Here is a 24056-nt window from a genome sequence, read left to right as displayed (position 1 = left end):
TTCCTCTTTCTGGGTGATTGCATGTTTTCTGGCCTTTTTAATGGACCCCTCTTTAGAATTTAGACTCTTGCCTGAGAAACCAATTTGGTGTGATTTATGGGAAAAGCTCTGGTCTTAAAACAGAGTCATGGTGGGGATGGAGGGCAGGATGAGAGGTGGGAGGGGGTTCTTTCTCTCGTTACCCTTAGACAGGTTTAACCTCCGGCTGACCATGATGGAGCCTGAGCTTTTCAAAGCCCTCTGTGAACATCTCATTTCCCAAGCTTTTAAGTTTTTTGGCCAGCCTCTTGTTTCTCCCAACGGATATCACCACCTCAGACAGCTGTGGTGTTAAACAATTGCCACTGATTGTTTCAACAGCAATCTCCCAGGGCACAGGGCTTTTCTCACTCTGTGAGCTCTGAGTCAAGTCAGTAAAGAAAAACTCTAAATAGGGCTTTTCCCAGGAGCAGCCAGACAGGTAGAGTGACAATCTTCTGAATAGCTCCAAACACATTCAATCCTGTTTAGTGGTTTTTCACAACTACTGTCCTCATGAGCCACTAGTTTTCAAGGTTGTCATGGCACTGAGGGAGGTAGATAGGAATAGGACAAGTTAAAACAGCACAAAGTTCATTGTTATTGCGATCCAGTTGTTTTTCTTGAATAAACACTCATCAGATTGTGCAAGCCTTTGATTAATTTTCAGAGTTCTAAAAAAGTTGATGGTTTGCTAGTGTTTTCACTGCATTTATTTTCAGAGGTCCTTACCCTGCCATTCTGGAAGTATTTCTCAGGTTATACATTTTATTTGTTTGTTTGTTTGTTTGTTTTTGTCTTTTTGCCTTTTCTACAGCCACTCCTGTGGCATATGGAGGTTCCCAGGCTAGGGGTCGAATTGGAGCTGAAGCCACTGGCCTACACCACAGCCACAGCAACGTGGGATCCGAGCCGGGTCTGCAAACTACACCACAGCTCATGGCAACGCCGGGTCATTAACCCACTGAGCAAGGTCAGGGATCGAACCCACAACCTCATGGTTCGCCGTCGAATTCATTAACCACTGAGCCACGACGGGAACTCCCAGGTTATACATTTTAAATACATGAAGCCAATTAGCTATCATTAAACTAATTTCCTAGAGTAATTCTCAAGGAAATAGGTAATACTAACATCTACTCTATTGTGGCTTGAAGACGGGACCTCTATGTTATTATTTCTATATTAGTAAGCCCTGAAATAATGACTGGTGAATAATCATTAAGTTTAAATGAATAACTACAAATCTTTTGTTTGAATTGTAATCTGCAATTTACAAATGCTTTCTCATGCTCTTATTCTATAGCCTGTAACTTAATTCAGCAGTACTTCCTGTTCATTAGCTCTGTGCCAGTCAGTGTGCCACATGTTGAGGACAGAAAGATAAATAAGACAAAGTCTTGTTCTGGAAGGTATTTCTAGGCTCACTGAAGACACAAGATACAAGTGTGTATAACAATACAGATAGTAATATGCAGCGTAAATTCTACGAGAGTGGGTGCCATATCTGTCTGTACTATATTGTATTTTCAGAGCATAGGAGACTATGTGCTATCTTGAAGATGTTGTGACATGGCCACAATTTCTTTTATCCTCTGCCTATTGGGAGGTGGGGTCTATGTTCCTTCTCTTTGGATGGAATTGGCCTTGTAACTGCTTTGACCAGTAGAATACTACCCAACAAGATCTGTGCTTGTTTCCAGGCCCAAGTCTTTCAAGAGGCTACCAGTTTCCAATTTTGGTTTCTTGGGAGACTCACTCTTGAAACCCAGCTTCCATGCCAGAAGGAAGCCCCGGCAACCCTCAGGAGAGGCCCACGTGCAGAGGAGCTCAGCCCCCCAGCAGAGAGCCACGGCCAGCACAACCGTCTCCACCAACTTGCTAGCCATGCCAGTGAGCCATCCTGGAAGCAGGTCTTCCAGCCCTAGCTGAGTCACCCCAGCTGGTCTTGCATGAGCAGAGATGGGCTGTCTCGCTGAGCACTACCCAAATTGAAATTTCAAGAGTAAAGTAAATAATTGCTGTTTTTTTCAAGCCACTGAGTTTTGGAGTGGATCACTCAATCTTCACAATGGTGTTCAGTAGATATTTGCTGACTCCCAGGGATTGTCGGCAATCAGTTATTTCTAAGAGGGTAACATACGTTATCTCGTGTCATCTTCACCTTCATACTGTGGATGAAGCAACTTGTCCAAGATCAAACAGCTGATAAGTGGCAGAGACGGGGATAGACTCCAAATATTTTTGATGTCAAAACTAGATTTCCACATCTATTTCTGGTATACCATGTTACCTCTCTCTAAAGAACTAGAAAGATATTCACCAGAGTCCAAGGGAGGATAAAACCCCCATGGGCTGGACTGGTCAAGGAAGCCTTTGTGAAGATGGAGCCTGAGATTCTTGAATAATGAGCAAAAAGTTTCCAGGTAAAGAAGAAAAGAAAGGGCATACCAGCGAGAGAGAACAATAAGAGAATGATCTTTACGAAGCTGAATCCTCTATGGCTCATGTCTGGTTACTCTTTTGGGTTATTTTACTTTGAAATGTTGGAAGTGTGAAACAACCATTTTATTATATTCTTGGATTCTGTGGGTCAGGAATTTGGACAGGACACAGCAGGGACCGTTGTTTTCCGTCCCGCAATGCTTGGAGTCTCATCTAAGAGACTCAAACGCTGAGGGTGAGTGGCAGGTAAGATCTGGAATCATCCAGATATGATTTCACTCATGCAGATGGCAGGTGATACTGCCCATTAGCTGGGCTGCACATGGCTTCTTCATGTGTCTCCTCGTATGGGCTAACTTGAGCTTCCTCAGGGTATGGGGGCTGGGTTGCAAGAGTATGTGTGTGTTCCGGAAGAGCAAGGTAGAAGGGCAGTGCATGGTATTTTTTTTTTTTTTTGTCTTTTTAGGGCCACACCCAAGGCATATGGAGGTTCCCAGGCTAGAGGTCCAATTGGAGCTGTAGCTGCCAGCCTACGCCACAGCCACAACAACGCCAGATCCTTAACCCACTGAGCGAGACCAGGGATCAAACCTGCGTCCTCATGGATGCTAGTCAGATTTGTTTCCGCTGAGCCATGTTGGGAACTGCCACATGGCATTTTTATAACCCAGCCTTAGAAGTTACAAAGAGGGTCCTACCATTAGGTCATCACAAATGTCTGCCCTGGTCTGAGAGGAGGAGACGTGGGCCCTGCCAACCCAGTGGTGCGGGATGGCAGATATTGTTCCAGCCATTGTTGGAAAATAAAACCCACCTCAAAGCATCTCATCAAGTTGTCACCTTAGAAGGAAACACTTGTCAGATATCCAGATTTTTACTGTGGGCCCTTGGTGGGCAGGGGTTGTGGTGGGGCTTAATTTTATAACACACAGCAACCCTTGTTTAAATTATCTTTCTTGGGGGTTGAATCAAGATGGTAAACTGATCACATGCTTTTACTAATCTTTCATTCTCCATCCCTAGCAATGACAGAAAAGAATTTTAAAACAGATTCATAACAAGACTGGAAGACTGAGTAGCATTAGGGGCCCCTAGTGGTGTGGAATCTTAGAAGAAGAAAAAGCGTAAAGAATCTATTTGTTGGCGGAACCACGGCCCAAAACATGTGCAGAAGGGGAGGGAAGGGAATAGTGAGAGTTTTTCTGGGAGTTTTCCAAATCAGAGGATTTGAGCTGCACGATGAGGTCTTGGAGTCATCCTCAGGGTAGCTGTCTGAGACCCAGCAGCTATTTCATCCAGCAGGTTGACCTTTGCCCTTCCTGACATTGCCAGGCAGTGAGCAGCAGATGCACTTGACCCCAGACCAGAGCAATGTGCTTAGGGCTTGGGTGGGAAAAGCAAGAGAACTCGGGAGTAATCTGAGGCCCCCTATTCCCAAAAGACAGCTTCTGGAACATACTCCTCCACTTCTCTGCCTCACCATTGGCCCCAGTCATGTAACAAATCCCCCTGAAATCAATCAAAGCCATACTATTCAAGAGAAGCACCAAGCTCTGTAGAAGATGATCCAGCATTTAAAAAAATAGAAAGTTGGCGTTCCTGTCGTGGTGCAGCAGAAACGAATCCGACTAGGAACCAAGAGGTTGCAGGTTTGATCCCTGGCCTCGCTCAGTGGGTTAAGGATCTGGCGTTGCCGTGAGTTACGGTGGAGGTCGCAGACACAGCTTGGATCTGGCGTTGCTGTGGCTGTGGTGTAGGCCGGCAGCTGTAGCTCCAATTTGACCCCTAGCCTGGGAACTTCCATATGCCGTGGGTGCGGCCCTAAAAAAAAAAAAAAGAAAAGAAAATAGAAAGTTAATAAAAGTTGTTCAGTGTCCTCAGAGGACTATGAGATGATTAACACACTCATGAAACAAGACGTAATACCTGCCCTGCCAAGATGTTCCCCCTCCTTTGCCACTTTGGTACAAGTGAACTGATCCCAACTGGCAGCACCTGAATTAATTTCTTTCTTTCTTTCTTTCTTTCTTTCTTTCTTTCTTTCTTTCTTTCTTTCTTTCTTTCTTTCTTTCTTTCTTTCTTTCTTTCTTTCTTTCTTTCTTTCTTTTTTTCCATTTCTTTTTAGGGCTGCACTGGCAGCATATGGAAGTTCCCAGGCCAGGGGTTGAATCAGAGCTGCGGCTGCTGGCCTCCACCATGGCCATGGCAACGCTGGATCCAGGCCACCTCTGTGACCTCCGCCACAGCTTGTGGCAACACCTGATCCTTAACCCACTGAGCAAGGCCAGGGATCCAACCTGCATCCTCGTGGACACTGTCAGGTTCTCAACCTGCTGAGCCACAACGGGAACTCCAACACCAGCATTTCTTTGGGGTTTTTTTTCATTTTTTTTTCCCCTACTTGCCTCCAGAGTCCTCTTTGCCAACTCTGTGGCATGCCTGAAGTACCGAGGAATTTACAGTCCTGTGCTGGAAGGAGCCCTCAACCAGTGACCAGTGGGAGGGGTATAAATACCCCAGCTCCCTCACCCCCTGGGTGGAGTAGCTCTGAGTTACGGGTGCCACGCTGGCTTCCAGGGTGTCCAGCATCACAAACCGTGGTAACAGGCTCGATACCGCAAGCTCTGTTGGCTGCCTCCCCCCGACCCCCACGCCCGGCCCCCCATGGCTCTTTCCCCGCTCTCCTACTGGTAGTTCCTGGGGTCATCTCCCAAGTAAGCCACTTGGAGTCAAATCATTTTTTTTAAGGGTTTGCTTACATAAAGCTTAAGAAACAGATGATTATGGGGGAAAAAAAAGGTAGGGAAAAAATGCTATTTAATGAGCATAAATAGGTAAAGAATGAGGAAAATATGGAAAAGAGAAAAGTTAACTGCCATGGATGATAGACCCAGAGATTCCAGCTCCTGTCTAGAAGAACAGAAATAATTCGAAGGAAGAAACAATCCAGGAAGCAATAGAAGAAAATCTCCCCAGGCTGAAAATAAACCCCAAAGATCTTCACATCGAGTGGCTATAAATGAGAACAATTCATCCTGATGGAATTTGCAGACCCCAAAGGGGAAGAAAGTCCTAACAGCTTTCAAGATAAAAAGCAGGTTGGAGGAGTTCCCGTCGAGGCGCAGTGGTTAACGAATCCGACTAGGAACCATGAGGTTGAGGGTTCGGTCCCTGCCCTTGCTCAGTGGGTTAAGGATCACCTCAAACTGAGGCATGGGTCACAGGGTGGCTGGGATCCTGCATGGCCACAGCTGTGGCTGTGGCGTAGGCTGGTACCTATAGCTCTGATGCGACCCCTAGCCTGGGAACCCCCATATGCTGCAGGTGGGGCCCTAACCCTTGAAAGAAAAGAAAAAGATAAAAAGTAGGTTACCTACAAAGAAGTATGTTTTGATAGGGCCCGAAATTGCATCGGCAACACTGAGAGCTAGGAGGTCATGGAATAATCCCTTCAAAGATCTGCGGGGAAAGTGTTTGGAACTCAGAATCCTCTGCCTCGCCAAAAACCATTTAGGAGAGAGGGGGAAAAAAAGACATTTATAAACATCCCAGAGCCTAGATCCAGAGTCACTTATAATCAAAAGGAAAAGTGGATCTGAGAGCAAGGTTTGTGGCGCAGAAAGCAGGCAGCTGTGACCTCACCACTCCCAGGACGCTGCTCAGCTCCTGTCTCCATGTGCTGATGGCTCCCAATGGGCCCCAGAGGGCTTATCTTTCTCTGAATTCGCCTTTGTAACCTTCTGTATCACCAACCTGACATTTAATAACACGCCACCTTGAGAGGTCATGTATAAGGCAAACCTCAGAGTTCCCGCCGTGGCGCAGCAGAAACAAATCTGACTAGGAACCATGAGGTTGCGGGTTCGATCCCTGGCCTCACTCAGTGGCTTAATGGTCCAGGATTCCCATGAGCTGTGGTGTAGGCTGAAGATGCGGCTCAGATCTGGCGTTGCTGTGGCTGTGGTGCAGGCTGGCAGGTGTAGCTCCGATTAGACCCCCTAGCCTGGGAACCTCCATATGCCATGTGTGGAGCCCTAAAAAAAAGCAAAAAAAAAAAAAAGAAGGCCAACCTCTCCTCTCTTGCACTGTAGTGTCACCATTTGTGCCTTTTCTTGGCCTTCCTGCCTGGATTATAAACTTCCAACAACAAGGAGCATATCTTGCACATAATCAATAAATATTCACCAGGCTTTAACAAAATCAACCCCTCAATTCACAGAGGATAGCGTTCTGCTACTCCCAGCCTCCACTTCCCATCCAAATTGCTCTAAATACTATTTTTTAAGGGCTGCACCCACAGTATATGGAAGTTCCCAGGCTAGGGGTTGAAGCAGAGCTGCAGCTGCTGGCCTACACCACAGCCACAGCCACATGGGATCCAAGCCGTGTCTATGACCTACACCAGAGCTCATGGCAACGCCGGATCCTTGACCCACTGAGTGTGGCAGGGATCCATCCCACATCCTCATGGATACTAGTTGGGTTCATTTCTTCTGCGCCACAATGGGAACTCTGCTCTCAATATGTTCTCAAAACTCAGCCTGCTGGAGTTCCCTGGTGGCCTAGTGGGTTAGGGACCTGGTGGTGTCACTGCCGTGGCGTAGATTCAGTCCCCTGCCTGCGCACTTCTGCATGCTGAGAGCACGGCCAAACAAATAAACACTCAGCCTGCTGACTTTTCCCCTCTTCTTCTTCCCTTCCTCTCCCTCTCCAGCTCCATTTTTTCTTCTCCTATCCCTCAGCCCTTTCTTCATACCACTACACATGGATCTTTGTGCTTTTCTGGGTGTTCTACATTCATTCTCCAGATCAATGGAATTAAAGCCAAGAGCCAAGGAGAAGGGTTTATTTATCACGAGCCTGCCAGGTGCCAGGCAGTGTTCTAAGCCCTTTGTGTGGGTTCATGGATTCCCTGCTCGCTGCTGTCCTATGGGATAAGGGCTGTGGTTCATCCTGCTATTCAGATGGGGAAACCAAGGCACAGAGAGAAGAAGCAACTTGTTTGAGGACTCTCAGCAGTTGACAGGTGGAGCTGGGATTCTAATCTGGGTCCTCGTGCTCTTTGCTTTTGAGTAGAATGAATTTCAGAGGCATCGCTAAGTCTCACCCCTGTCAGTAGAGGCCCAGGGATGTAAAAACAAGTGGGGTATATTTGGGGAACAGGGGAAGAACAACAGAGCAGAATTAGAGAACCAGATTTGGAGCTAGTAGGAGACAAGACATACAAATTAGTTTGGGAGTTCCCATTGTGGCTCAGCAGTAACAAACATGGCTAGTATCCATAAGGACATGGGTTCGACCCCTGGCTCTGCTCAGTGGGTGAAGGATGCAGCGTTGCCATGAGCTGTGGTGTAGGTCACAGATGAGGCTTGGAACTGGCACGGCTATGGCTATGGTGTAGGCTGGCAGCTGCAGCTACGATTCGACCCCTAGCCCGGGAACCTCCACATGCCACGGGTGCAGCCCTAAAAAGATGACAACAACAACAACAACAAAATAGTTTGGAAGATTGGGTGCACAACAGAGAGGTGGCATGAGACATGCATCTAGTTGTAGAGTTTACAAAGCATGTGCACGTGTTCATGTCTCATTTCACTGCATCCTGATAACAATCCCTGGAGAGAGGATTCAAGAGACTCATCACTCTTGACCTTTTACAGGTAAAAGTCTGATGCTCAAGAAGGTGAAGTGACTCGTTCAAGGTCACACAGCCAAGACACAGCAGAGCAGGCACTTGAACACTAGAGCGTCCTGACACCGGGCACAAGGAACTGGAGCATAAGCTGCTGAGCGGAGGTAGAAGATGCAGGCAGCGCTTATGCAATGTTTAACGGCTTCTCCAGAGTTACAAAACACGCTCCATCTATTAATATACTGACTGTTTGTCTTCTGGGAACAAACTGACGGTATTTTTGGTTAGGGTTCTGAAGGGGAAGGATTTCTTCCTCCACCTTTTCAAGACAAATCACTGCTACCCACGGAGCTGCCCAACCCTCTGCAGACAATCCAGGGTTTGGAACAGAGACCAGGCAGAAGGAGCTGGAGAAGGAAAGGGAGCTGGAAATCAGGAGAGAAGTCTTCGGAGAACTAGTTCCATGATGCGGGAGTGACGGGCACATCATCTCATTAGATGTTTTTAAGACGCCTCTCATCTTTTTCCAATTACCTGGTGGTTAGGGGAGGTGGGAGGGAAGGAGGAAGCCGGTGTTTGAAGACCAAAGCAAGGGCCCACCTTGACATTTGTGGGGTTTTTTGTTTGGTTGGTTGGTTTATCTATGCCTGCGGCATGCGGAAGTTCCTGAGCCAGGGATCCAACCTGCCCACAACAGCGTCCTGAACCACAGCAGGGACAACACTGACTGAGCCGCAGGGGAGCTCCTTCTTTTTTTTTTTTTTTTCACCCTGACATTTTAAACGCACTGCAAGAGTCTTGCGTTTTCACAGAGACGTTGCTGGAAAAAGAAATCGAGACCTTCAGCGCCCTCCCCGCCCCCGCCCCCCGGAGCCAGAAGGCCGGCACCCAGAGCTCACCGAGGCTCTTTGCTTCTTCTCGGCTGTGGAACAGGACCCTGTAAAGATGGTGGCGGGGAGGCCAGGTCCCCCGCACAGCCCGAGCCAGTCCCCCCAGGGGCCAAGCCGCCTCTGGCCCACGTCCCTTCTGACCACACCGGGAGACCCCTCCCACTAGCGTATTCTGAGGGTCCATCCTTGCCCGGCCCTGGTCCTCGTTCTTGCCCTTGAGGAGGGGGACACAGGTGCATCTAACGCCTCTAATCCGGCCACACGTGTGAAGCCAGGCCTCGAGGGGGCCTCTGGGGCACAGGAGAGGGGGCTGTGCTCCCCTACAGGACAGACTTCTGCCCGTGCTGGAATCCTGGCAGGACAGCTTCCTAGCCATGTGACCCAGCAAAGGATCCGACTTCTTTAGTCTTGCCCCCCCCCCCCCCCCCCCCCCCCCCCCCCCGCCGCTGTTGTGAAAGGGGAAGCATAAAAACACACACCCTGCAGCGCTGTTGAGAGAAGAGGCCCCATCAGGACAGGGTTGCTGTTCAATACCCAGAGCGGAAGGAGGCAACTGGGAGCCTGGGGCGGGAAGGGTTAAGCCAGCTGAAGGGCCCCTCCCTCCAGGGGCTGGGTGCCCAAGAAAGGTTTGGGAGGGAGCGGGGAGAGAGGGCAGGGGAGGGAGGGCAGGCCCCCAGGGTGGGGGATTGAGTTGGAGAGCTTCTGGACTTGGCTCTGGGTGCAAACGACCCTCCCACCTCTGCCCAGGCAGGCCGCTTCCTGTCGGGTTGGAAAATTGCTTTGACCTGGAATATTTTTGCTCCGGGGGGGTTGTGTTTTTGGAGCCAGGTTCTGAATCTCCAGTTCCCAGCGTTCCTGGGACAGAGGGGGAAGATGTTGGATTGCACCGTCTCCAGGGGGACGCGAGGAGGTGACAGAGGAGGGGTGGAGGAGATGGCTGTGTAGGACACCCCTTCCCAGCTCCAGGGCCATCCTGAGGCCTCCTCCTCTCCCTGGCACACAGGCGTATGTAAGAGGCGCTCCCATGTGATTGCTCAGCCCAGAAGCACCCTCAATCTTGGAACATTGCGGTTGGAAGAGCAGCCCAATGGGCCCACTCACCTTACAGGTGAAAACGAGGGCAAGGACCACCCGGGATCCGGCTCCCCCAGGCTCCAGAGTCCCCACTGAGGCAGATCTCCTTAGCAAGCTGGCTGGAGAGCCCAAGGGCTTCCTGCGACCTGACAGGTCACCTCTGGGGAGTTTGTTAAGACTCACGACAGTGCCCACCCTCAGGATGTTATTATATCATAGATACAGTAATATTATCTATTATCTTCCCCATTTTTCCAGCGAAGGAATTGAGACTCAGAGGGGCCAGGCGACCTCTCCAAGGTCACAGCTGAAGTGTGGGGGGATCCAGATCTTTGTGCCCCCGGGACTGCGTGCCCACCCACTAGCTCAGGGAGTCTCTCTGAGCAATGTCTCCAAGCTCCAACCTTAGAGATTTTGCTGCCTTTTGAAAGCAGCTCAAATCCCAGCAGTCCCCCGAGGCAGTCACTTGTGGGCTGCAGGCGCAGGCGGCTGTGTCTTCCCATGGATTTCTTTTATGTCCCAGCAGGGCCCCAGTGAATTGATTTAGGTTAAAACACAGATTTACGTAACCACTTGTAATGTTGGGAAATGAGCTCAGGCTCACGGCTGCAAATCCGGGTTTGAGTCCTATTTTTGCCTCTTGCTCTGGGGTGACCTTGGTTAGGTCGATTGCAATATGGTTTTGTTTTTTTTTGGTTTTTTTTTTGCTTTTTTTAGGGCCACACCCACGGCATATGGAAGTTCCCATGCTAGGGGTCGAATTGGAGCTGCCGCCTTATGCCACAACCACAGCCATGTGGGATCCGAGCCGCATCTGCGACCTACACCACAGCTCGGAGCAACGCCAGATCCTTCACCCACTGAGCAAGGCCAGGGATCGAACCCCCATCCTCATAGATCCTAGTCGGGTTCATTAACCCCTGAGCCAGGAAAGGAACTCCACGATATGTATTTTTGACCAAGGAGGCCATCACAGCATGTGGAGGTCAAACCCATGTCACAGTAGTGACAACACCAGGGTGCAGGAGTTCTTAGTTTTTCAGTAAAATGTGAGGAAGAGTAATCCCTTTTCTGCCCCTGGACATTGGTCTGTGATGCTGACAGCTGGTGAAATTCTGCATCCACCCTGTGATCTTGATGGGGACAGCTGGGCAAGGAAGGACAAGAACCACGGTGCAGAGGGTGGGGCAAAAAGAAGGAAGCTGGGGCCTTGCAGATTTCATGGTGTTGCTGAATTACCCAACCTGGAGCTGCCCTAGCTTGAACTTCTCCTTCTGTATGATAATAAATCCCAGAATTGATTAAACCAGTTAAACTGAAGTTCCTGCTACTTGGTTCTGGAGGACATTCTTTTTTTTTTTTTTTTCCTTTTTCTTTTTAGGGCCACACCTGCGGCATGTGGAAATTCCCGGGCTAGGGGTCAGATCGGAGGTTGTAGCTGTCAGCCTACGCCATAGCCACAGCAACACCAGATCCAAGCCAAGTCTGTGACCTACACCACAGCTCATGGCAACGCCGGATCCTTAACCCACTGAGTGGGGCCAGGGATCAAACCCATGTCCTCGTGGATATGAGTCAGGTTCTTAACCTGCTGAGCCACAGTGGGAACTCCCTTGAGGACATTCTTATACACATATTCATACTTGTTATTTTTTCCAGCCCAGCATCCATTTCTGCTGCTGCTAAAATAACCTGTATTTTCAGTGGGGGATCACCCTGCTCCTTTCTCACTGTTTGGCTTCAGTTCCTGAGCTGAGGCTGCCCAATCAGAGCATTTAATTTTCTTGGCGCAGTGAATGGTTTGACCCAAGACCCAGGTCTCGCCCATCTGCCTATTTCATCCCCTCTCTATCCTCAGCCTCCAGATGGAGTGGTTCAGGGATGAGCAAATAGCCTTCGCCCTGTTCCTGACCTGCCAAGGGACAGAGCAGACAAGGGGGGTCCTACTGGTTGGCAGTCAGACCTGAAAGGCAGAAGGGCACGAGGGGGTGAAGTTTCTCTATTGTGATTTCGCCTCCTGAAGAGTGGTGTGGGGGAGGGGCTCTGGGGAATCTCTCTCTCTCTCTCTTCTTTTTAAGGGCTGCACCTGAGGCATATGGAGGTTCCCAGGCTAAGGGTCTAATCGGAGCTACAGCTGCCAGCCTGCACCACAGTCACAGCAACGCCAGATCCGAGCCACCTCCGCAACCTACACCACAGCTCATGGCAACACCAGAGCCTTAGCCACTGAGCGAGGCCAGGGATCGAAACTGCAACCTCGTGGTTCCTAGTTGGATTCATTTCCACTGCGCCACAGCAGGAACTCCTGGGGTATTCTCTCTAAAAAACGCGGAGATTGTTTTTTCCCAGTAAGGATTACAGATCTTTCTTTCTTTCATCTTTTTCTTTCTTTCCTTCCTTCCTTTCTTTTTTCTCTTTTCACCTATTTCCTTTTGATTTTATTTATTTTTTAAATTGAATTAGAGCTGATTTATAATATTGTGTTAGTTTCAGGTGCACGGCATAGTGATTTGGGTTTTGGTGTTTTTTTTTTTTTTTGCAGATTATATTCTATTACAGGTTATTATAAGCTACCGGGTATACTTCCTTGTGCTATACAGTAAATCTGTGTTGTTTATTTTATGTAGAGTCGTTTGTATCTGTTAATCCCCTGCTCCTAATTTGCCCCTCCCCCTTCCCTCTCCCCTTTGGTCACCGTAAGTTTGTTGTCTATGTATGAGCTTTTTTAAAAAAAACGTTGTTCCAAAAACAGTGGAGACATATATATAATAAATATATATATAATAGATATACACATAATAAAAATGGTTTAAAGAATAATAGAAACTACCTCTCTGCACACACCACTGACCATCCCACGAGTCCCTCCAAGATGGCATCCTTCTCTCCCACCAGAGCCAAGTACTTTTACTCTAATTTTATGTTAATTATTCCTTGTCTTTCTTTGTTTATTGCCATTTACATGTGGGTCTCTAAGTATGTGTTCAGCTTCACCTCCTTTGATCTTCATCTAATGGAATCATGCTGAATGCATTTTTCCATAGTTTATTATTATTTGCCTTTTTAGGGCTTTACCTGTGGCATGTGGAGGTTCCCAGGCTAGGGGTCGAATTGGAGCTACAGCTGTCGGCCTACCCCACAGCCACAGCCACGCCAGATCCGAGCCACACCTGTGACCTTCACCACAGTTCAGGGCAACGCCAGATCCTTAACCCACTGAGCGAGGCCAGGGATCGAACCCACATCCTCACGGACACTATGTCAGGTCCTTAACCTGCTGAGCCACAGCAGGAGTCCTGTTCCTGATTGTTCATATAAACAGCTGTGCTATGAGCACTTGTACATGTTTCCTTGTGTGCACAGACAAGCAATTTCTAGGGTGAGTGTTTAGGACTAGGATTGATGGGTCCAATGTTATGCTCCCACTAACGTTACCGGGTGATGCCAAATTGTTTTGTGAAATGGCCGTAGTGTCTTAGAAGCCAGTCACCTGCTAGGGGAGTTCCTATCACTCCATACAGTGGCCAGTGCCAGGCGTCAGATGACTTAACCTTTACCAGTCCAGGTGAGATATTTTCAGGCTGGGTGTGCCTTGATGCTGTTGGTGGTGGGGTCTGAGGCATGTCAGCCTTTGTTTGACACAGACCCCAGAAGGATGCTCTGTTCTCCGTATGGCTGTGGAGTGGGCTGCCTCGGGGGCTCGGGGGAGGCGTTTATTCACTTGGAAGGGATGGTGTCTCTGCCGTCCCTTGAATGGGGCTTAGGAGGATGGCCCCACTCCCTCCCCTGAGGCCAAGGTCACTGCTGGTAAGAACCACAGCCAGATGGAAGCTGGAGGGAGTCTGTGACCTGCCAGACGAGGCACCTCTTCCCTGTCCCGTCGAGGATGGCTCAGAGAGCGGGCTGCTCTGGGCCTACAGCACCACAGTCACCACCTAGCACAACTGTCTTCTGCGCTTTGAGTGCGTCTCTCTGTGCTAATGGTCAGTGTCCGCTTCAATGCTCGGGCTGGGAAACAGCTTGCCTGCTGCTTTTTGTAGCTGCGGTCAATTGAAGTCAGACCAGGTCAGGTGGTTCAGCTTGAAGGCCCCCTAGGTATGGAAGGTGGATCTCAGAGCCATTGTGCGTCCCCCTTGGAGACAAGCCATCCTTCCTAAAAGGCTGATGGTGCAACCCACCCCTCCCCACCCTCTTACCCTACCCACGCGCTTAGCCCTCATTATGCAATAGTTCCTGGTTCTCCTGCTCAGGCAGGATTATCTCATGACTGTAGCTGGGTCTCCATGATTCTAAACATAGCGGTCTGCTGGGAAAGCAAAAACAAAAGGGTCAAAACAGGTGCGGAAAGCTGGCTGAGAAGCGACACAGCTAAACACAATGTGTGACCCTGGGTGGGAGAAAAAGATGCTCTGAATGACGTGTTGGGACAAATAACAAAACTCAAATAGAGACTGTGCATTAAATAATGATGTAAGGTTACCAGATGACCGGTTAAATGTAGATCTTAAAGAAATAGTTTTTAGTATAAGTATATCCCATGCAATATTTTGGGACATGCTTACACTTAAAATTATTGATTATGTGAAATCCGCATTCCTGGGCTCGCTGGATTTAATTTCCTAAATCAAGCAACCCTATAATTTATTACATTTATTATTAAATATAAAATCTCCTGAATTTGATCATAGCACTGAAAGTTCCTTGAGGGAACTTCCATCCTAGGAAGTGCTCATGGAAACATTTAGGGGGTAAATGGTGATTTACTCTCAAATGACTCAGCAAAAACATGAGTGACAGGAGTTTCGTGGCTCCGTGGTTAACGTACCCGACTACCATCCATGAGGACACGGGTTCAGTCCCTGGCCTCGCTCAGTGGGTTAAGGATCTGGCGTTGCTGTGAGCTGTGGTGTAGGTCTCAGATCCTGTGTACCTGGCATAGGCTGGTAGCTATAGCTCCGATTGGACCCCAGCCTGGGAACCTCCATATGCCGCAGGGGCAGCCCCCCCGCCAAATACACACACACAGGTGACAATAATACAGTTACTAATTAGTAACAAAATGTCAATCAATGTCAGGTTAGTGTACAAGGGTTTATGTGACCATCCTTTTAAAGTTTCTGCAAACTTGACAGATTTTCCAAATGAAAAATTTGGGGGGAAAAGCAAGAGCTGACTTGGGAAGCCAGGAAAGCTGAGTCCAGATAGTAAAGAGCAGGAGTGGGATAAAAGTCTGAGCGGTGGGCAGCTGCTCAGAGCAGGCATCTCTGCTGCGGGTCTCATCATTCCAGGAAGAGTGTGGGGGGTGGACCAGCTAGGGCGCAAGCCCCCCCAGTGCAGAAACTTTTTTCCGTAAACCTATCGCTGGGTCCCTGACAGCCACCAGGGGGCAGCAGTGAGAGACAAGGGCCAGGCGGTATAGGAGCTTTTCCCACTTTGCGATGAAGTCTCTTGGCCATTGTCTCTGAATCCCTGTCATGCCTTTTGTCTGTATTTCCTTTAGTTTGTCTTTTTTTTTTAACGATTTGAAGAATGCTTTATATAGTCCAGATATTAATTCTGTGTCACTTAGCTGTTGAAAATATTTTCATCTGGTTTGAGATTAGTTTGTTTTTTCCACTTCCCTTTGGGGTTGGAAATTCATCTTTGATGAATTTTTATGGAGTCAAATACATCGGTCTCTTTTATTAAATGATTTGTGTTTTTTATGCCTTCAGAAATCTTTCCCTGCTCCAAGGTTGTAGAGGTAGTACTCTGTATTGTATTTTTCTTCTAAAAATCTTAAAGTTGTGCCTTTCACATGACATCTGGATTTGATTTATGAGATAAGGATCTATTTTCCCCCTTTTTGGCCATGCCCACGGCATGCAGACGTCCCCAGGGCCTGGGGTCAAACCTGAGCCATGGCAGTGACCACACTGAATCCTTAACCTCGAGGCCACTGGAAAAATCCTATTTTCATTTTTATTTCCCATGACTTTCTCTATTTCGGCTACACTGAACCATCCCATATGCTCTAACCATCTACTCGTGGGGTCTGTTTAGACATATTATGTTCCATTCATAGGGGGTACATTTGAACCAGTGGACAAGAAAGATGTCCAGATATGTTACTGGTTGGGTTAAGACAAGGGGCAGCACCTCTGTAAAGGCGGATGCTCTAATGCCATATGTGCAAGGATATTGCACGCACACACACACACACACACACACACAATTGACACTCCCATCAGAAACAACAAATGGCCTTTGATGAATTGTTCCATTATCTGTAATTCTTTTTGTCCATTGGTAGCTTCCATCCCCCCAGCCACAGCCAGATGGAGGCGCAGACAGGGAAGAATACGACTTAGAGAGTCAGGTGACCCCCATTCTCACCCTAGCTGGAGTGAACTTCCGGATGACCTTGGCCAGGCCTCTTCTCCTTCTTGCTCTCAGCCTCCATCTGTAGAGCTAGGATGATGCCAGAGCCAATGACCTCTATGGGCCCTCCTGCTCAAGGATTCTCTGGCTTTCTCTGGTCTATTTTTGCCCGACACCTCTCCCAGGGGCCTGTGGGCCTGAGCTAATTTCCCTGGCTGGCCTGGATCCAGGCAGCACAGGTGGAGAGTGCCAAGCTAATGAGGCCAAGGTCATGGGCCAGTTAATGGCTCTGGGAGGGACCCGTGGCTCTGCAGCTGGACCACAGCTCTCCCGCCAGTTGCTGGGCTCGGGCACAGGGAGAGGTGATGAGAGCTAAGCTGGCTCAGGAGCCCAGGTGCCAGTTATCCTGGGACCCAGTCACGTGACAAGCAGGAACCTGTGGGGGTGGGGCTGGGGAGAGGACCGATGGTTTAAAAAATGCCTCCCCCTGCCTGCAAGTAGACCACACCTGGCCAAGCCAGGGAGATGAGAATCAATTCTATTTCTTTAAAGCTAAAGCAAGAGGACATATCCACTTTCTCCTGGGTCCACCCCTAACTGGCTTTTCTCCCTCTCTCAGAGTAAGTCACATCAATGCCTCCGAATCCGGGGTGAGGTGGAGAAGGGCTTCCTCTTTACGTTATTACCTGTCACGAGGACGAGGTTGTCTGTTCAATGCTGCGTTCCTGGCACCCAGATCAGTGTCAGGCGTGCATACAGTAGGAGCACAATTAATATCGCTCAAGTGAATCAACTCACCCTTGTCCAGGGAGAAGCTGTGGACTGCATTCGAAAGGACACAGCATCCCCAGTGGGTTCCACTTGATTGTTTTCAAATATTTCCACCGCAGAGAGTCTGTGGAAGCTTGATATTGAGAGAAAAACTCTGATGGCTCTAGGAAACAAGAAATAATTCCTTTTACATTATGCCACCATCCCCTAATGGGAACATTTTGCAACTTTGAATTCTCTGATTCCAGGTTTTTCTTTCTTTTGTTTAGAGTCACACCTGCAGCATATGGAAGCTCCCAGGCTAGGGGTCAATCAGAGTTGCAGCAGCCGGCCTACACCGCAGCTCATGGCAACGCCGGATCCTTAACCCACGGAGTGCAGCCAGGGATGGAACCCACGTCCTCGTGGATCCTAGTCAGTTTCGTTACCACTGAACTGCAAGGGGAACTCCTCTTATTCCAGGTTTTTCAACTCACTTAAGTGTTATATTATTGTGTGTGTGTGTGTGTGTGTGTGTCTTTTTGCCTTTTCTAGGGCCATTCCTGCGGCATATGGAGATTCCCAGGCTAGGGGTCTAATCTGAGCCATAGCCACCGGCCTACGCCACAGCCAGAGCAACTCGGGATCCGAGCCACATCTGTGACCTACACCACAGCTCATGGCAAGGCCAGATCCTTAACCCACTGAGCAAGGCCAGGGATCAAACCCACAACCTCATGGTTCCTAGTCGGATTCGTTAACCACTGCGCCACGATGGAAACGCCTATATTATTGATTTTTAATTGAGTTAATCCCATTAGCATGGCTTTGGGCTAAACAAAAAATAACTATTGATTTATTTAACCTTCCTTTCTTTTTTCTTTCTTTCTTGCTCTCTTGCTCTTTGGCCACCCCACAGCACATGGAGTTCCCCAGCCAGGGATCAGATCCGAGCCACAGTTGCGACCCACGCCACAGCTGTGGTAACGCTGGATCCTTTAACCCACTGCGTTGGGCTGGGGATTGAACCTGCATCCTGTCACTGCAGAGTTACTGCTGACCTGACCCAGGGCAGGAACTCTGATTTATTTAATATTCGTAGCTGTGTAAGATGGGCTCTACTATCATTCCCATTTTACAGATGAGAAAATTGAGGCAGACAGAGGTCAAGTAATTTGCTCAAATTCACATGGGTGGTGAATTCTGGAGCCAGGAGTCAAAAGTTCAGAGCCTACACTTAGTTTGCATGCAAGCAGTTGTCTATGAGGTGCTGGTGACTTACCAATAAAGGAGGCCTTTACCAAAAAAAAAAAAAAAAAAGGAAAAAAGAGGCCTTCAACAAATGAGAAGTTGAAAAAACAGTGGTACATCTGCACTATGGGATATGACTCACCAGTGAAAGGGAAGGGATGGTGGGTACACGGTGGGTACAGAGAGCCTGGATGGCTCTCCCGAGAATTACTGAGTGCAAGGCAGCCCCCCAAAGTTTCATACTGGATGATTCCATTTGTACAACATTCTCGAAAGGATAAAATTATAGAGGTGAAGAGCAGACAAGTAGCAGCAAGGACTTGGGAGGAGTGGGGGTGTGAAGGAAGTGGGCACAGCTATAAAAGGGCAGTGTGAGCAGTTCCCAGGGTGATGGAGAGACTGTCTCTTGACTCCATCAATGTCAATATCCTGGCTGAGATATTGAAGAGGATGCGAAAGAAGTAGCCTTTGGTACAATAAAATACAGTCAGAAATTTTTAGCTCCAAAGTAGAGAACTAGCTGTGTGTGTGCTAAATCTGTGTGTGTGTGTTTGCATTTAATTACCTATAGAGGAGTTCCCATTGTGGCACAGTGGAAATGAGTCTAACTAGTATCCATGAGGATGTGGCTTTGATCCCTGGCCTTGCTCATTGGTTTGGGGATCCGGCATTGCTGTGAGCTGTGGTGTAGGTCATAGATGCAGCTTAGATCCTGAATTGCTGTGGCTGTGGTGTAGGCCAGCAGCTGTGGCTCCCATTTGACACCTAGCCTGGGAACTTCCATATGCTACAGGTGCGGCCCTAAAAAATTTTTTTAAATTAAAAAATAAATATTTACAGAGCATTTAAATTTTTTGTTGTCTTTTTTTGTCTTTTCTATGGCCACAACTGTGGCATATGGAGGTTCCCAGGCTATGGGTCTAATCAGAGTTCTAGCCGCTGGCCTTCGCCAGAGCCACAGCAACTCGGGATCCGAGCCTTGTCTGCGACCTACACCACAGCTCACGGCAACGCTGGATCCTTAACCCACTGAGCAAGGCCAGGGATCGAATCTGAAACCTCATGGTTCTTAGATTCTTTAACTTACTGAGCCACAACAAGAACTCCTATAGAGCTTTTTAAATATTTATTCACCAACATTTAAAAATTTTGCAAGATATTACCATCGAGGGACCCTGGGTATATGGAATCTCTCTTTAAGATGTTGTACAGATGCCAATAAAAGTTTAAATTTAGGAGTTCCCTGGTAGCTCAGCAGGTTAAGGATCCAGTATTGTCACTGTGTCTCTGGTCACTGCTGTGGCTCAGGTTTGAGCCCTGTCCAGGAACATCCACATGCTGTGGCCGTGGCCAAAAAAGGTTTAATTTAAAAAAAAGAATGAGGAGCTCCCATCGTGGCCCAGAGGTTAACGAATCTGACTAGGAACCATGAGGTTGCGGGTTCGATCCCTGGCCTTGCTCAGTGGGTTAGGGATCCAGCGTTGCCATGAGCTGTGGTATAGGTTGCAGACGCGGCTCGAGTCTGGAGTTGCTGTGGCTGTGGTGTAGGCCAGTGGCTACAGCTCCAATTCAACCCCTAGCCTGGGAACCTCTATATGCCGCAGGAAGCAGCCCTAGAAAAGGCAAAAAGACAAAAACAAATAAATAAATAAATAAAAGAATGAACACACTCTTGCCTGCAAGGAACTCCTGTGTAGGGAATGAGACCCCCCGCCACGAGCTCAGGTCACTTCCTGTTCATCACGGTGGGGTGATGTGGCGGGCCAGGGAGGGCTTCTGATGCAGTGACAGTGGAACCGAGTCCTCGAACAGCTCAGAGGTGAGAGGAAGGGCATTCAGGCAAGTGCACATCCTGAACAGGGCGGGTGACTGGGTTTTCTTTCCCCCAAAGTCCCCCCACCACCCACTCAGCACCCACAAGATCTCAGATCATCCCACTGTCAAAACACATAGTGCAGGCTATTTCTCACGTTGTATAAACACATTTTAAGTGATGGACAAAATTGTCGCCTTGATTTTTTTTCTTCAGCCTTTGGTGCCCACCGCCACATATCTGGTAGAGCCCAATCACAGGAGAAAACGAAATCAAGATTCCCTTGTCAAACAGCACGCCAGAGAGCCAGCGTCTTTGCTCAGCCTGTCAAGTTCATCATTCACATTCAATTTAGGAAAAAGGTAGATGTTAACGTTTTTCTTGTTAAGAGATAATTTCTTAACGTTTTTTTGAGACTAATTATAATAAGCAGGTCGGCAATACGGAATCCGTGGTGGGAATTAAGGAGGAAACATTTGCCAAAGAACCTAGTCTAATGCCTGATGCATAGAAAGCACACAATAAGGGATATTTAGGAGCTCCTGTCAGGGCGCAATGGAAATGAATCCGACTAGGAACCATGAGGTTGTGGGTGTGATCCCTGGCCTTGCTCGGTGGCTTAAGGACCCAGTGTTGCCTTGAGCTGTGGTGTAGGTCACAGACGTGGCTCGGATCCTGCGTTGCTGCGGCTGTGGCATAGGCCAGCAGCTACAGCTCCAATTCGCCTGGGAACCTCCATATGATGCAGATGGGGCCCTAAAAAGGCAAAAAAAAAGTGATATTCATTATTACTGCTAATAATAGTAATAGGCAGCTGTCACAGGACTCTCTAAAGAGTACTGTGTTTTCCAAAAGTACTACTGATACTGTGATTTCCAAAAATACTAGCTGATACTGATTTGCTAGTACCAGCCAGCATAGTCAAGATTATGCTGCAGTAACAAATAACCCCCAAGTCTCAGTGGTTTACAGCAACCAAGTTTACTTCTTGCTCAGCCTACATACTAACCATGGGTCAGGTGCAATTCTGCTCCTATAGTCTTCCCTCCTGGACCCAGGATACGGGAGCAGCCAGTCACTGGAGTGTCGCTGGGTATCCTAATAGAGGGAAAGGGTCTTTTAATCAGCATTAAATGCCATAGATTAAATGACACGTATCATTTCCATTCAAAACTCATGGGTCAGAATGAGTTACACATTCCTGCTCCATCGTAAGGGTGATAGAAAGTACAATCCTATCTTGCGTCTGGAAGGCAAGGGAAGAATCACAAAAAGGTAGCCAACAGCTCTGTGGACAATCACAGTGCTTTTGAAAACCAGGGGCCCAAGGGATGGCTGGACAGTAGGAGGGAGGCAGGAGCCCAGGGGAAGGAGAACTACGGTGAGGGGCCCCAGATGGAGGGTGATCCCAGGTCACATGCAGGGCTGAGCCAGAGGATCTCTGGGTGCCTCTCCCATCTGGCACCGACCCAAACAGAACCTGGCCCATCCTGCTCCGGTGGCCAACAAGCCAGCCCTGGAAGGGGTTAGGAGTCCCAAGCTCTCAACATGGATGGTGAAGCTGCAATAAAAAGCTGTTTCCCTGCTCCTCCAGTTTGTGGGTAAAGCAGAGTCCCCAAGCAGTACCTCTCTGACTCCATCCCTCTTGCTTTGCTGGATCCCAGGACCTACTGGGGGGAGCCCCCAGGCTATGTCTCTGGTGTGCTTCCATCCTGGTCCCCATGACCCCTTCCTGGTGTCAGCCTCTGGCCACTCCCTGCTCTGCCTCTCCTGTTACCACTGACGTCAGAAGCAGCCAGGCTGCCGGCTTTGTCCTCTGAGGTCCCCCGAGGCTGCCGGCAAGTGGTTCCGAAAGCCACGGTGTCTGTGCTGACAGTGCCACCTCCGTCCCCCAAAAGCTGATTGTCAATCCAACATTGTTCCTATGGTTTTTGTTTTTGTTTGCTTTTTAGGGCCGAACCCTCGGCATGTGAAGTTCCCGGGCTAGGGGTTGAATTGGACCTGCAGTCGCTGGCCCATGCCACAGCCACAGCAACTCAGGATCAGAGCCACACCTGCAACCTCTACAGCAGCTTTTGGCAACACTGGATCCTTAACCCACTGAGGGAGGCCAGGAATAAAACCCAAATCCTCATGGATACTAGTTGGGTTCTTAACCCACTGAGACACAACGGGAACTCCCGTAATTTTTTTTTTTTTAATTGAGGAGACTTAGTAACAATACACACACCTGTGATACCAGGTCTCCATGTTGGTGGAGGTTTAATGGGGGAGGAATTTTTATCGGGATTGTTACGATTCTGGTTAGGGTCAGGAAATTTCATAGATTTGGAGGGGTCTTTGCCAGCCCGGCTTCTTCGTCAGCCCTCTGAGTTGTGGGGCAGGAGCCCCCACAGAGTGTCAGATCAGAAACAGCAGGACAGATCATGGTGTGGTGTGTGGAATCCCTACCTGCCTGAGGAAAGCAGGTGTTCTTGCCGTTACCTCTACTGGGAGGACTTCCATCACCTGGAAAGATTTAGGTCATCCTCCAAAGCCCAAAGCAGGCAAAGCCTCCTGAAAGCCACCTTCCAGAGTTCTCCCTGGTAGGGCTGACTGTCACCAGCTCGGTGTTTTGGTGGGTGTTTAAACCTAGCCCTCTTTTCTGATCTGTCTCCTTCTACCAGACTGGTAGCTAGACTGTGTGGACCCAAATACGTCCATGTCCCCATATCCTGTGCAGGGCCTAGGCTCCAGGGAGCAGAGATGAATTGCACTTTGAATGGAAGCACAAATTACAAAGCAGGGGTTTGGGAGTTCCCATTGTGGCTCAGCAGGTTGCGAACCCGACTAGTATCCATGAGGATGCCAGTTCGATCCCTGGCCTCACTCAGTGGGGTAAGGGTCCGGCACTGCCCTGAGCTGTGGTGTAGGTCACAGATGCGGCTCAGATCTGGTGTGGCTGTGGCTGTGGCTGTGGTGTGGCCCTGCAGCTGCACCTCTGATTCGACCCCTGGGCTAGGAACTTCCATATGCTGCAGATGCGGCCCTCAAAAAAAGAATGAATAAATAAATAAAATCAGAGTTTGGGAGGGACTGGGATGTACTGGGAGTTTGGGGTTAATAGATGCAAATTATCACATTGAGCATGGATAAGAACCTACTGTATACATACACACACGCATATATGTATGTACGACTGGGTCACTTTGCTGTACAGCAGAAATTAGCACAACGTTGTCAATCAACGAGAATAAAGAAAACAGTTATGAAAAAGCAGGGGTTGGTGGACAGTGATGTTTGGATGGAGCCAGAAGGCTATGGGAGTCTGTTAACAGGAAAGCTGGATGTTTTTGCAGCTTTTCACGTACTTTTTGCAGAAAGAGGAAGCGGAAGGAGCAGCAAGTGTTCAACGCAGCAGGGACGGAGGAAGGAAAGCAAACCAAACCCTCTTTGCTGGCGGGTGGTGAGAAGCGCAGCGATCTGCTGTTGGAGGCTTGTGTCTTTACAAGTGGTTACGGGTTTAATTTTCACATCCACTCCAGGGGGAGGTGCGTAGTTTATAAATGAAGAGATCAAGGCTCAGAGAGGAAAACAACACCCCCAACATCTCAGAGATGTAAAGAAAAACAGAGGCCGTGTCTCACCCCAAAGTTTCTCCCAGCTCATCTTCTAGTAAGATACACTGAGTATATCAGCAGAACTGTGAACTTGCAAATTTAGGGTTTTATCCCCCATTGCCTGTTTCCTTTCCAAGGCTTTTTCCTGGAAATTCTTTTTGGTTCTTAGAAGGTGTGCGTGCGTGCGTGCGTGGGTGTATGTGTGTGTGTGTGCTGTGAACTTG

The 24056-nt window shown here is 48.6% G+C and overlaps 1 protein-coding gene across 9 annotated transcripts in view; it reads right to left on the bottom strand.

Annotated features, from left to right (window-relative positions):
• The window catches only part of LOC125130716 (apolipoprotein L3-like), a 63253-nt gene that overhangs the window by 13754 nt on the left and 25443 nt on the right, over nucleotides 1-24056 (bottom strand). For 2 of the 9 annotated variants that reach the window (XR_007135771.1, XR_007135779.1), the window contains 4 exons: nucleotides 21243-21331; nucleotides 20091-20272; nucleotides 17218-17353; nucleotides 13303-14362 (listed from right to left, as the gene is read on the bottom strand). The gene's annotated coding sequence lies outside the window, so the exon portion shown is untranslated. Of the gene's footprint in view, nucleotides 1-13302; nucleotides 14366-16309; nucleotides 17354-20090; nucleotides 20273-21242; nucleotides 21332-24056 lie in introns of those variants that run through there. The other 7 variants (XR_007135774.1, XR_007135776.1, XR_007135775.1 and 4 more) reach the window with 7 other exon arrangements.

Source organism: Phacochoerus africanus, chromosome 7, assembly GCF_016906955.1.
Source record: "Phacochoerus africanus isolate WHEZ1 chromosome 7, ROS_Pafr_v1, whole genome shotgun sequence".
NCBI lineage: Eukaryota > Metazoa > Chordata > Mammalia > Artiodactyla > Suidae > Phacochoerus > Phacochoerus africanus.
This window is presented reverse-complemented; position numbering and strand designations above follow the sequence as displayed.